This window comes from Rhipicephalus microplus, chromosome 1 (assembly GCF_043290135.1).
Source record: "Rhipicephalus microplus isolate Deutch F79 chromosome 1, USDA_Rmic, whole genome shotgun sequence".
Taxonomy (NCBI): Eukaryota; Metazoa; Arthropoda; class Arachnida; order Ixodida; family Ixodidae; genus Rhipicephalus; species Rhipicephalus microplus.
The window spans coordinates 112,595,844-112,610,904 of NC_134700.1; positions in this window are offsets into that span (position 1 = coordinate 112,595,844).

Here is a 15,061-nt window from a genome sequence, read left to right on the forward strand (position 1 = left end):
ACTCGGAACGTTGGGAAAGTAAAACATGTTCCTCTGCAGTATTCAGATGAACAACTCCTAGAGTACTTGAGAGATGCAGGGGTTATATCGGCGCGACGGCAAATAAAATACTACCGCCAGGACGATGGAGGAGTAACGACGCGTTCACTTCACTCAGTGATCCTGACTTTTCGAGATGACCGCCCTATTCCAGGAAGAATCTACTTAGGATTCACCAGTCACCCAGTGGAAGAATATCTTGGTCCAGCACTTCGGTGCTATAACTGCCAGCGATTCGGACACATGGTGAAAAGTTGCCGTAACACACGCCGGTGTAAGATCTGCTCAGAAGAACACCATCATAAGGAGTGCAAGTCTGTTCTTCAGCCTAAGTGTGCAAACTGTGCCGGTAATCACGCTGCCTCATATCCAGGCTGCCCGCAAAGTAAAGCTGCTGCAAAAATGCGTCGGCATGAGCTCATTCATGGAAGAAAAAAAGCCCCAATGAACCATCTCCAAACCTCGAGATTGTTCATCTTGTACGTGATCCACCTCAGCGGCCACCGCAACAACAGTCGACAAGCACGCCAAGAGAACCGCCAAGAGAGCCGCCAAGATCACACTCGAGAGACCACTCACGAGAAGTACCTTCAAGTAACCCAACCTACGCGTCAAAGCTGCGAACGCCCACGGGACCTCTGCCGGAAAGTAGCAAAACCGACAGTGCCAGTGTTCGCCCCAACTACAACAACATCGAAACGTCACGTCATTCTCAACAGGCCTCAGAAAATCAACCATTCAATGGAGACCGTGCCTCTGCACCAGTCATGCAGTTGATTCTGCCAATGCTTTTCGCAGCACTTAAGGCAATCCTGCCTGCTCTACCGGAAGCAAACAACCTGCCAGAAGTAAAAGCCCTGCTGCCCCTGGAAGCACTATTGTGTCAACAGTCCGGGTCAAACCTGCTACAAGTAACATATTAATAAGCGCTACAAAGATGTCTTTATATACCAGTGGAACGCCAATGGTCTTTGAAGGAAGTGTGCTGACTTCCGTAAACTCCTTCTGCAGTATAATTTTCCAATACTTTGCATCCAAGAGGCAGGAATGAATGATGATTTCCGCCTCTCCAACTACGTAATATATAAGTCATCTCGTCGAAGTGGTCCTAGCAGAGTACATTTGTAGAAATGACCTACCTTCTCATCAAGTTCACTCAAGTGATTCGGACTTCCCGGAATTCGTCGCTTGCAAAGTATCCTTTGGTGAGTAGTGCGTTACAGTGATCAATGTTTACCTACAACCTTCAAGCCGCATTTCGGTAGAAGAGCTAACAAATATGTTCAACATTTCTAATTCATATACGTTTATATGCGGAGACTTTAATGCGCACAACATAATATGAGGTAGTGATCGATGTGATGCACGTGGGAACATCGTTGAGTGTGCCGCAGACAAATGCAGTTTGACAATTTTAAATGACGGCTCCCCAACTTTTGTCTGAGGGCATAATTACTCTAGTTGCATCGATGTAACCTTGTGTTCCCAAGATCTAGTGAATGGTGTGGTATGGACAACGGATGTAGAAACACGTGGGAGTGACCATTTTACCATTCTAATAAACCACCCCTACTTGCGAAAAGACGACACCAGACGCTACAGCAAACTGACGAACTGGAAAGCTTTTCGGCACCACCTAACAAACCAAAGTATATGACCTCACGACAGTTGAAAGCTTTACTGAATTTCTGCAAGATAGTGCGAATAAATGTACAAAGAAAGTCCCGATTCCAAAAGACTATGCTGCAGTCGATGGAGAGTATGAATATCTAAGAGCCATCAGACGACGTTCAGAAATGGCATATCGACGCAGCAGAAGTTTAGAAGCATACAAAAATGCACAGAAAATCCACAGTGTAATGCGCAGATGGCTAGAAAATTTAGGTAAACGACGCTGGCGTGATTTCTGTGGCACGCTCTCTCCCCCCACACCTGTTCCAAGAATTTGGCTTGTAATTCGAGCAATTAGTGGCCCTGTTTCACAGAGCTTCCCATTTCGTGCTCTTGCTGTAGCCTTGGACAAACCGGAAGCTGTGGTAGCAGATGAATTTTGTCAACTTATCAGTAGGTCCGCCGCATCACAATGTGCATTATTTGATAATTCTGTCGCGTTAGCATGCCAGAAAATTAATGCTCGCTTTTGGGCCCAGCATTCTCAACTAGACCCTGTATTTACGTTAAGGGAGCTGCATTGTGCTATAGCATCATGTCGTCAAAAATCGGCCCCTGGACCGGACGGCATTACGTACAATATGCTAAAGAACCTTGGACCCACAGGAACATTTATTCTCTTAGATATATACAATAATATATAGACGCAAGAAATTGTACCCGAGCTTTGGAAGTCTGCTCGCATCATTCCGATCTTAAAACCGGCTAAGACGCCCTTGAACCTTGAATCCTTTCGTCCAATAAGTCTGACAAGCTGTTTATGTAAGCTAATGGAAAAAATGTTTGATGCGCGACTTCAATGGTGGTGCAACAGAACTGGGGTATTTTCCAACTACTTGACAGGTTTTAGGAAACAGAGATGCACAATGAATGCAATACTCGACTTAGTAACGTATGTGGAGCATGAACGCGCCTGTGGTAGTTTGACGGTTGCAGTGTTCTTGGATATCAAAAGGGCATTTGACACAGTCAGTCACACTCATGTTCTGCTGAGTATGTTGGAATATGGACTGTCCGGCAGGTTTTTGTGGTGGGTATCCAAATTTTTATCAGGTCGTAAAATATTCATTCAGACGAGCGAAGGAAAAAGTGCAGAACACGACGTCAGACAGGGAGTGCACACAAGAAAGCGTACTCAGCCCTTTTCTTTTCAACTGTGTTATGGCTGATTTAGCTAAAAGACTGCCTTCCAGGTTGAAATACTCCTTATATGCAGATTATGTGTACATTTGGGCATCTGGCACGGACATACGGGTAATTCAGATTGCATTGCAGGACGGAATAAATATTATCAACAACTTTTTAAAAGAAAGAGGAATGATTCTATCGCACGCAAAGACAGATGTATTGCCCTTCACCCGTAAGAAGTTAAAGAACTTCAATCTCAATTTAGAAGAAGAACCACTAATGATTGTGACACAGCATCGGTTTCTCGGAGTAATACAGGATAGGCAGCTATCATGGGCACCTCACATAAAGAAACTCGAAAACTAGGTGAATACGCTAGTGAATATACTCCGCGGAATTGCTGGGACATCATGGGGTGCATCTGTATCATCCATGCTCGCTGTTCACAATGCTTTAATACGACAAAAAGTTGCATATTCTGCAGCAGTGTTACACGGCCTTTCCCGCACTTCAGAGGAGCGACTTCAAAGACTATTAGCTAGGGGACTGTGCGTCTGCATAGGTGTTGCACGAGCGACTTCCAGCAGCCTTGTCATAGCAGAGACTCGACATCCACCCTTTCCAGCCATGAGATTATTTGAAACATGCCGCCATTTTTTTTCGCTTACAGACGCAACACAGGGACCACCCATTGGCACAGGAGATTTTACTAAGAGATAAAAGCAATGCTCATAACGATGTACAGAGTAATGTACATATATTACCCAGAAATGAATTTCGGAGCTCTGAAATGGGCTATCCTCCATGGCTGCTTGTAATACCAAGCATTGAATTCTCAGTGGATGGCGTTATCAGAAAGAGAGACATTTTGATCCAAGCTGCTCAACAACTAGCGCTTTATCAGATACACATGCGGTATCCAGGGTACATACATATTTACACAGATGGCTCAAGTACTACAACGTCTTCAACATCGGCATTTATCATACCACAGCTCAATATTCAGGAATCGTTTAAATTATGTCGCATGACGTCATCTTCTACATCTGAGCTCTTCGATATTCTGTATGCTCTAAAGTTTATAAACTCGGTAGCAGACGCTAGAAAATGGGTACTTTTCAGTGACTCACAGGCCGCATTAAGATCACTCTCCAGTGCAAACAGGACAGTAATAAGTGATAGTATGACATATGAAACGCTGAAGGGGCTCACCAAAGCAAAGAAGGCGCAACATGAGATCAAATTCCAGTGGATACCTGGCCACTGCAACATTCGTGGAAACACAGCTGCCGATGAAGCAGCATGACAAGCACATCGTAAAGACGTTACTGTTTTTTTACCAATTTCGAAAAATAAATTGCGCAGTATTATAAAGAATACAACTTTCAGAATGAGCAAAACTGCTTGGTTTGACCAAAGTACAAAGAGCTGCGATTTATATCACATCGATCCATGTATTGAACTCAAAATTACGCTGGCATTAGATAGAAGGATGGAAACTCTAATTCACCGATTGAGGCTAGGCACCGCATACACAAAACATTTTTTGCACAGAATCGGCAGAGCTGAAACTCCCGAATGCGAATGTGGATTTATAGATGAAGACGTCTGTCACCTTCTCATAGACTGTCCACATCATGACACGCCGAGACGCCGTCTTAAGTGCGAACTGTTCGCATTGGACCGCAGATCATTTACCATGAAAAAACTTCTGGGCCCATGGCCAACTGGAGTTTTACAGTCCCACGCTTTAAAAGCATTAACACGTTTTTTACAAGACAGCGGGATTGCTGACAAGTATTAACAAAGAACAAACCTTCATTTGTAACACATGTACTTATTATTTACAGTATCATGTGACACCCATCACGTGTGTGTTGTGAAATGAATGACGTGTCAACTATTATGTACATACAAGTGAATGCATCTTTATAAGGACCAAACGTGTGCTTTGCTGTTTTGTGCTGGTGAACCGAATAATAATGAGGGACATTTCCAGAGACTTCTTACATTGACTTTCGAACATTTACTTACCATTGTAATATGTGCGTATAAGTGTGTCTTTGCATATCTGTGCCCGAGTTTTCTATTTTCCATGCACTGCTTTGTATGTTTCGCTTCAAGATACGTGTTCAAGTTTCAATCAACGGCTAAGGAGTAGCCGGCGCCATAATGGTGCGCCAACATCTCCTTATATATCATATCAATAAAAAAAAAGCTAGATCACCCACTCATCTTTAATTCTAGAAATAACGATTAACGGGGTATTCTTACCAAAACAGTGAAATGACCACCGTAAAATGAGGCTTCTGTTTAAAAAGACATGAAAGAGAGAAACAATCTTTCTCGTACTAGAAATGTTCCCTTGGAGTATATGAAAATGTCACGCTTGCCGTGAGAAGATGCTTGGTAAGCAAGAAAACACGGAAAAGAAAATGCGGGTGGTGACGCCACTTTAAAGTTGCCACACCCATGACGTCTTAAATTTTGAAGGTATCTCTTGGGCCTCGGTAGTTCGTAATCAGTAAACGTGAAATGCATAGTCTTCTGAAAAGGATCTTACACATACCCACTTTCGAGTGATACTCTTGGGTCATGGCGGCAAGAACGCGCAAATAAACAAAACAAGAATCATGTAATTTGGGACGCCTCCACTGATATTTCAGTGGTAATTTTAAAAGCCACGCTTTCGGCATTGATTTCCTACTCTATTACTAAACTTGTAGTGGTGAAATAAACGACAGTATAGAGCCTTATTAGTATAATTTGTACGTATCGGTAATTCATAGTTTCACGTCACTGTCCTTTTATTCGCATGAAACGATTTTTTAACACACGCCTAAACATTATTGACTGCATTTCAAATAACTTTTGACTAATGTATCAGATGTCCCTCCCTTTATGGTAAAAAGGATTGTCGAAAAGGCAGAAGAAGAATGCCGAAAACGCTCTAACGAGAGCGCCGAACCTCAAGCGGGAAAACAAGGCTGGTACGCAAGAAACGCCATACTGCATATGAATTCTGGACCTCTGCTAACGTTACTCGAGAAACCTTTGTTGAGAGAACTTTAATGTATTACTATTTTCACCATAAAGTAACTTTAATTTCATTATCATCCAAAAGCAATCGTAATGTAATGTCCAGCCACAATTTGTAATCTAATTTAAATACCTTTTAAGAGTAATATTGCCATAACTGTTTCGAAATATTTGTATAACTTCTGTTCTCTAACACCGAGAGTACACTTATAGTGGCACGTTTTGCCAGGTCCTTTCTTTTGTATGAATATTATACCGTAGTTCTTCCTGCTCTGTACATCTGGGGTCTTGAGATATAGTGAGTAGAGTTCTGCCTGTTTCCTAAGTATATAATTATCTTCATCTTTGATGAAATCGAATCTTGCTCAACCTCTTTTTACCACATTTTTCGAAAAACACAACATGTGTAGATTTTCCAACCTCATCCGTGGTAACACGTGTAAAATTCGCGTATCTTCCAACCTCGATTTGATATCCGGTTGGATAACTTGTTTGCGAGTTATGCTGCTCACAAAAGAACTCTTTTGCCACCTGTACTTTCTCGCTGAGGGTGCAAATGACATCACCTGGTTATCATTTGAACGAATGGGTTTTGGTCATTCCCATCTAAGTGTTCTTTTTGTTTACTGTTACGATGATGTGTATATCTGTCTGACGTTACAGCTTTACATTCCTCAAAGTTCCTTCTTCTTAATAAGCATCGACAGTTCAGAAAATAAACTTCATCTTTTTCAATAGTTTCTTTCATTTATGGTTTTTTTTTTCAAGTTTTCTTGTTTGAGAAAATTTTCTTACTGCTTCCCTTGGAGAATCGTGTTGAGACCGAAATATTGCTTCAAAAATTAGTCTAGTTCAGATTCCTATCACAGCCTACATGTCATAGTTACCGTATTTTTCACGTACAGCATTTCTTCTGAAGAGAAATTCAGAAGTTCTCGGTGTCTTGACTTCACGTAGGCTGACATCTGTTTAGTGATTAATTTTACAGTCTTTCTTTTCACTCTGAGGACTATATTTCGATGATTAATTAGTGGTCCTTACATTATCTTATCTACTGTTCTGTTCTGTAGCATGCTTGAGTCGCGCGATGAAAATTGCTGACCTGCAAAAGATTATAGCCCTAGCGAGAGCTGTAAGCCAAGATTACGCCATAATTTCTTTTTTTCCAAAACTATGGTTTGCTCGCGTTCATTTTATTTTTGTAGTATATTTTTTCGCCACATTTACTTTGAGCAAAAAAAAAATGGTAGCATATCCACGGAGTGAATGTTGGAGAGTGGGGCGAAGAATTCGTCCGTCCATTCGTTCTTGCTTTCGTCCGTCCATGCGTCCGTCAGTGTGACCGTCCATGCGTCCATCAGCCCGTCCGTGCGTGCGTCTGTTCGTGCGTCCGTCCCTGCGTTCGTCCATGCAGCCGCCCCTGCGTCCGTTCATGCGTCCATCCATGCATCTGTCTATGTGTCCGTTCGTCCATCTATTCAACACTCCAAGTACCACCATCTCGCATCTTTTCATCATATATTCCTCATATAGAAGCACCGCCATCCAGCGGACATTCCAAGGACTAAACGAGAGGTGGCGCACGCACACTTTCTTACGGCTTGCGCTTCGGGTCCACTTCCCACCTTTAACCACCTCGAGTTCATGGTATATACTACGGTAGTTCACTGTATTCGTGGCACTGCGGCCGAACGCTCGCTAAACCTTTCGAAAACCAAGGAGGTTACACCCAGCGAGTATGACGTAGCAAACTTTTTCAGTCAGATAGTGCTCAATGTACAGGCCAATGGCTGCTAATGGTGATCGCAGCCTGCGCGTTAACTGAAAGCCAAATGCTCCTGTCTCTCATCCCCCATTAGCAGCCATTGACATGTACAGTGAGCACTATTTTTTATTGTTCAACAACGCACAGAAGAAGTCTCTCTCCGGCACCACCTTGGAGGTCAAAATGTTATACTAGTAACATACTACTGGAGACGAACGGGTGCCGCTATAAGAAGTTTCGCTCCTAAAAGACCGAGGAGTGGTGTCTGTTCTGTTTTGCTGGACGTTTTACCTTAGACTGCTTCTTTCATAGATCAGTAAGAGATGTTGGCAAGGCATACAATTTCGACACCTATTAGCACAGTGCTAAGTGATAACGACGATGCATCCTACAGCTTTTGATAATGTCGTGAACACGTATGTAGATATTTGTGATGCTATGCATTATCGGTGATATGAGACAACTCCAAGGTGAAACTCCAAGGTGAAAGAAAAAGACAGTATTGCGAGACGGAGCAGAACATAGATATGAGTTGTCCAAAATAAAAAACTGCGAGGTTGAATCTGAATCAGTAGTGATGAATAACTTCACGAGGCGGTGTCTTGAGTAGCAACAAATTCATCCTCATAAGCTGCTCAGTGAATGAGAACATTATTCACCTCTAGGTTGACTGCATTGTGGACATTAAAGCGGCGCACAAGTAAAAATGTCAATCAGACATGTTTTACTGTCATTGTGTAACCCATGGAAATTGTTATGCAGCATTACAGAATGCCGTGCGATTCAAAGTAGTTGGTCACCCAGAATCTCGTGTAATAGTACAGCCTTGCGAGTGGATTCCACTGTACAAATGCATACAGCAGCCTGTCACCCTTTATGCTACTGAAGTAAAGAGAAAAAAAGAAGCCTGGTAAGCCAGCAATACCGTATGGACTAGTCATTTCGCGAATAAAAGAGCCCCTACCAGACCATCTTGTAGCTGCGATTGTAGAAGTGGTCAAAGCTGCCGTAATTGAGGAAAACCAACTGGGGTGAGACCTCGTGTAATTATGAGAAACTGTTGCGAAGCGCATTAAGTGACAGTGTTGGCCATTTGCGTGGGTCACGTTGCGAGATCGGTTCCCCATAATTTAAGTGCACCAATAAACTACAACAAGCATGTAATTCATGGTAATGAGAGCCTTTCTTTCAGTGTGGGCTCTCAAACTATTTGCGTCTAATATCCTCAACTCCAGCTCACCCCCAGAAATAATTTCACTGAGTGCTATGGCCAGAGTGCCCCGCCGCGGTGGTCTAGTGGCTAAGGTACTCTGCTGCTGACCCGCAGGCTGTGGGTTCGAGTCCCGGCTGTGACGACTGCATTTCTGATGGAGGCGGAAATGTTGTAGGTCCGTGTGCTCAGATTTTGGTGCACGTTAAAAAACCCCAGGGGGTCGAAATTTCCGGAGCCCTCCTCTACGGCGTCTCTCATAATCATATGGTGGTTTTGGGACGTTAAACCCTACATATCTATCTATCTGCTATGGCCAGAGTGTAAAAGCTGATTCTGCGCAGCGGAAACCTGCGCCAACTTTATGTACTACGATCAGTGGTCCATTGAAGGCTCTTCTGTTGAAGCTTTTGTTTCGTTTATTGTCACATCTAAGGCATGCACGATTACCAGAAATTATCGTTTGTAGGTAGTGCGCGATTCCCACCTGCGCAGAAATTGCATGCAAGCACCATTACTTGGCGTGCATTTTAGTTTTCGCACTTAATATAAGGAAAACTGCGTGAACACGCAAGAAACAATGTTTGGGAAAACGCGCTTGTGCCAGCGTAACACTGAGCAGATCTAGTGCATCAAAGCCAAGAAGACTATGCCAGTGAACGAAAAAGAGTGATTCAAGAAGTTTAAAAAAAATTTAAATTTTACTAGCGTTCATTTAATTTCACAGTGGTGACTTGAACCACACAAACACACCATATTTGACGCTAGCATTTTTCTATTGACCATTTTAATACGAATTGGCACATGATCCCTGCAGAAATATCTGCTCAATTGAAAGTTCCCGAGACACGAAATCACCCAGAAAACTTATTTCACGAAGGCGCTCGTCAACTGAACACACTCACGGTGGAGGTGAAGAAGTAAGGACTGCTGGCATTGAAGTTAACAATAGGTACGTCATCGCATTGTGGCCAAGTCACGTGCCACTAGTTACAGCTACGGAGTGCAGAGCTCCAGTGACACCATCAACGCGACAAAGGTTGGAAAAGTGGCACCTTTCGAATGCGAGCTCTTTTATGCGCCCTCGCACTCTCCATTCTCATAAGAGCACGTGAAAGCGAGCACAGTGGCACGACGAGTTACGAAGAGCGGCACGGTCGAGTGCATACGAAGAATGCGAGATGACGGCAGCCTCCACAAGAACGCTCATAAAGACAACCACGGAGACGAAGATGAAACAGAAGCTTCTCGTAGGAGTGATCGCCCAGCTGGTGCGACACTGACAACCCCCGAAAAAGGAGAGAGTGTCGCGAGTCCCGAGAAGAAAAGCCGATCCTTTTTAGTCGTGGACAGTAGCTGACGGCCTGCATCTCTACTATTTCGCCGAAGACAACGGGTGATCACGGCTCGGGCCATGAATCATACCATGCTAGAAGTATGGCGTCCTTAATACGTCGTCTTCTAACCTGCAGTTTGCTTTGACCCAGAAATATTTCTTTGTCTAATTGGCAACGTCAAAAATAAGAGAAGTAAGAGTAGTCTGCAGATGCGTATTCAAGCTGAAGATAAAGATAGCCGGCCATTCTCATGCAGTAGCTATAATGGAACCAAGGTGGGAACGAGTGAAAAAACAAACAAACAATATTAGTGCACAAACGTCCGTCATAAGCTCCCTGGAATCAAGTATACACCCAATAGAAGCCGAATAGCCGGGGAGAGTGCTCAGGGTCAAAATTGAAACTGTCGGCGTAGAGCGATCACGAGCACTACGCCATGAGGGAAGACAGCAAACGAGATGGAAAGAAGGCCGTGAGCAGGGATCAATTCAGGCATCCTTCGCCGAGCCAAGTACAAGGGCAAGATCGTGCAGACACAACATCGTAGCTTCTGGGGCATATCCTGTTTTGACTTACAAGAAACAGGTATACAGAGATGGATGCTCCAGCTCCTATTCGTGTTGAAAAGGTTGACGGCTGGGATTGTGATTAAGCAAGGCTGGCCAGTAGTGTAACCACGCCACTCGTCTTGTGAAGCACGCACCACCGTCTTCAGTTTACGCTTCGCGAAGACTATTTTCTCGCTGTTTGCGAACGGGCCGTTCATCTCACTGCAGAGCTTCAAAACTGGTTTTGCTGGATAGTTTAACGCTAATTACGTATTAAACGTGCCTCCCTAGCATACCGGGAAAAAAACGCAATGATGTTTCAGTGATCGCAACCACGTGTTTGTTTCATGACACGCCACCGATACTAACACTGAGATCCATGCTACACGCCAGAGATTACGAATGGCAAATTAAGATGTGAAAAAGTGCTGATATCTACAAAATAGACCAATTTCACGCATTCGCCTGCATCTTTGTCATTGGCTCGTTGCCTTCGTGCCGTGGGGGCGCTTGGATGCTGACCAGCCAATAGGACAACGTGCGTGCACATCAGGCAGTAGGACTTAAAGGTAGAAAAAGTAAGTGTTTGTCTTTATGCTTGTTTTTTATTGTGTCGAAAAGTTAAAAAAAGTTACTAAGTGCGCCAAAATAGAAATTTAATGTGGCTAGTAAGTACTTAGTGGTCAGGCTTAAAATTTCCGCACCAGGCAGGATCGTAGAGGGGACCCATTCGGTGTAAAGTTTAGCAGTGGATGGCAACCTTGACAGGTGGTAACACATCTTCGCCTCGGCACACTCAATCTACCAACATTCCTTCGCCTTCTTAGGAACCTGGCTTCTGTCACCATCACTTTGTCACCACTGTGGTACGTACAAGTGTAACCCTTCCTTACGTGCACATCTAGTTTATGGTGTGATGGGCCCTGGTTGAAGATTCAATTACTACTGATTCTCAAGATAACGTTAATCATTAATCGCTTTATTTGAAGGTATTACGAATCGGCCGGTTGAAAGGTAATTTATGAAAACCATAAAACAAAAATAAAAGTTCTTTTTTATTCGAGGAAACAAACTTTTCGATGACATAAACATTATGAAAGAACGTCCACAGCCCACAATATCGTCGTCATTTGATAGGACAGTGATACAACCATTTCACGTTCACTGAACCTCCGTAGTTACAGTTCTGCCATGTATAAACACCAATTATCTACGGAAGAAAGAGGAGACAATGATAATACAAAAAAAATCTCTTAACAATCACGAATTTGTTGCCAACGCATGACGCTGCGATGTAATCCTATTTGTTTTTCCGAGTGACGTGAAGAACAAGGTGCCGGTGTTGGATGGATTGCATGGAAGGCACCTTGGGACTTCCGCCCAAAGTACTCGATGTTTTCATGTTTGTTTGTCCTTTTTTTGTTTGTCTCAACTTTTGCTTCCCACAGGAGCCAAGCAGGAACGCCTGTACAAGACGCATAATGAAGGCACTGCGCGTGCACATGAGATAAGCCCGCTTATTACGAAGCATTTGTATACACGGAACGTCAGCCCACCTACCCATCACGACTGGCACACTTTATGACGCATGTTTCGTCAAAGCAGCCACCTAGCGAGCAAACGCGTGCAATGAAGAGTTCTTTGTTTTTGAGCTGGCTTCTTTCCCGGCACGCTGCGAAGCGCACTGTAGGGCAAGACACCTTCTCATCCTTCACCTTTCGGACGAGGGGAGGGGCGAGCGCAATTATTCCACGACTTGCTGGCATGCCAGGTAGTTTAGTGTCACGGAAGACCGGAAGGCGCATTCCTTGCACGGTGGGAAGGAAGTAGCACTTCCGAATCAGCCTGAAGACAAGAAGGAAGGAAGAAACCATTGCGTCCGCGGCGTTTCAGAATCGCAAATTGGTGTACAGCCCGCAGCCACACCACTTATAAGCGAGAAGTCATTTATTTATGTAAAGGGCTGGCAATTTCTTCCGATTTCTTGACAAGGTGGCTACTTCGTTTTAACACTCTGGCAGCTTCCATAGACTTGCACTTAACAAGAAGAGTGTTCGGCGAGTGTTATGCTGCGTCCACAAGAAGTTCCCCCTTCCCCTTCATAGCAATTGCCTGCAAACTGTAGTCCGCTTATATAAGCATGAGTTCTAATTGCTCAGTAGCAGTCTACTTTCAATCAATCAATCGATCAATCAATCAATCAATCAATCAAATCTACAACACCCATATGGCATCCTGGGAAGTTCGGAAGGCACCCACGTGACTAAAAAATATTTTCTCTTAATTCGAAATACTGTGGCAATGCACTGTTTTCAGTGCAGTAAAACTAAGCACAATTTTTGTCCAGTACGGTTGAGATGGTAGTCGAAATGGCTGAGACGTTTGCTGTGGAATGATCCAAATACAGTAGCCTGATGCTAGGAAGGCCACCAGCTTCAGTGTTTTAATAATATCTGCGAAGAGAAGCTGTTTTTTTTTTGACATCAAGGCCTATAGTATGCACATACAGCGAGCAGCAAACATGATTCTTGCCGGTGTTGCTTCACTTGTATCGTAAGCTAATGGTTGCGACGCTTCTGGAAGTACACCATACGCGCAGCCTTGAGGTGGACCCGGAAGGGTGCCTTAGTTCCGCCGAACGTTCTCATTTGCTCACAACTCTTTTTTCCGCCACATCCGAACGACGTGCACGGACTGGCTGCGGTGATCGCTCACATCCGCCTTTACCGAGTATGTGTGGCCGACTTTTTCCTAGTTTGTTTCGATAGTGAATCGCGTGTTCGATGACAATCTTTAGCACGCTATGGGTATCAGCCGCAGGCTAGGCACAACGGGTTCTCTATGTTGGCGTGAATGGGGACGAGACCGTCCGTTGGGCACGGCGTGTGAACGGTGATCTAGGATGCACGCGGTATGCGACCATGTGAATGTACTTACTTTCTCATACTGTGCCTCACAGGAAATTCGCGGCTGCCTAAGCTTCGGCCATATGCGGAACGGATTCAGTGAAAGCAACTGCTGGGGAGCTCCCTTTAGTCATTTTCCACCGCCTTGAAAAGGGTTATAAATTGCTCTGCATTCGGGAAAGTCCACCCTGTAAGCCTACGTAATTGCCGCATATTCAGCTCTTTGGTATCATTTATGAAACAAACACTTGTGTTTTGTTTTCTTAAATGCGGGATCTGCTTTGTATTTTAGTTGAGATTATAGCGTAGAATGTAGCTACAGGCTAGCTAGTTTTACATTGGATTACCTCCTGTCTCTCAAGTATGACGAGGTGAGGCAGATACCTATCAACTTATGTTGAGTTTCATTTACTAATCGATCAATATTATGCAGAATATAGATTCCTTAATCATATAGGGAACGGAGCAAATATGATAGAGCCTCTTTTGAGCTGAACCTATTGCAGTGCACATGACACAAACAGAACACGCTAATGTATTACACTGAGGAGGATTCTAGACCTGGGGCTAGCCCTGGCCCTACAGCGCCAATATTCGGGTATTTCAAAGCTATAACCGGCCAAGTCCAAGTTCAATTAAATTTTATCCCTACCCTGAACTTTCAGGCTCATATCCTTGGCACCACACCTTCCAGGACGAGGCCCGCGAAATGAAAGGAACAAAAGAAACAGGATTGATTGAGTGGCCTGTTTGCTCATTAGGCGTGAGCAAATGTATCAACGATCAATGCCGCAAAGAGAAGCCTATGGGGTTGTTTCAAATGAAGAATACTCTTTGTGTATTAAAATGGTCACAGTTAACGTGCAACAAAAAGTATTGTCGCAGGTAGAGAGTGAAACCTAAAGAAACGTCCTGGATTGGAACGCAACTATAGCACCGAAAAAGGTAAAGATTTAGGAAGATAAAGAGCAAAGAAGTTCCAATGTTTGCAAGTATCTAATGATAGGCCATCTCAGTTGTCTTCGCGCGTGCCTTCATCAACAAGGAAATATTTGTTGTTATTTATGCTTTTACACGTACGGTTGTCGTTCCGCTAGTTTAAGGCGACAAACCATGTGGCGGCTCAGTGTGCACGCTGTTCACGAAACACCTCAGCCGCATGCGTTCGTCACATTGGCGCTATAGAAAAGACTACTTCGAAGAAATAGTCTGCAGCCGACGAAATCTCACCAACGGTCTAATGTGCGGTAGTACTCGACATTGAACTTGTGGTCGCCTGAGCGCTGGTTATATAGATCTCGAAACTGCAGCAGTGAAAGAAGGTACGTCGGCCGCTTTTGTGCCCGCGTCCACATACACAGTTGACGTGCTTCAATAACTTTTACGGCTTAAAACTTCAGCGAGAAGCTCGTTGTATG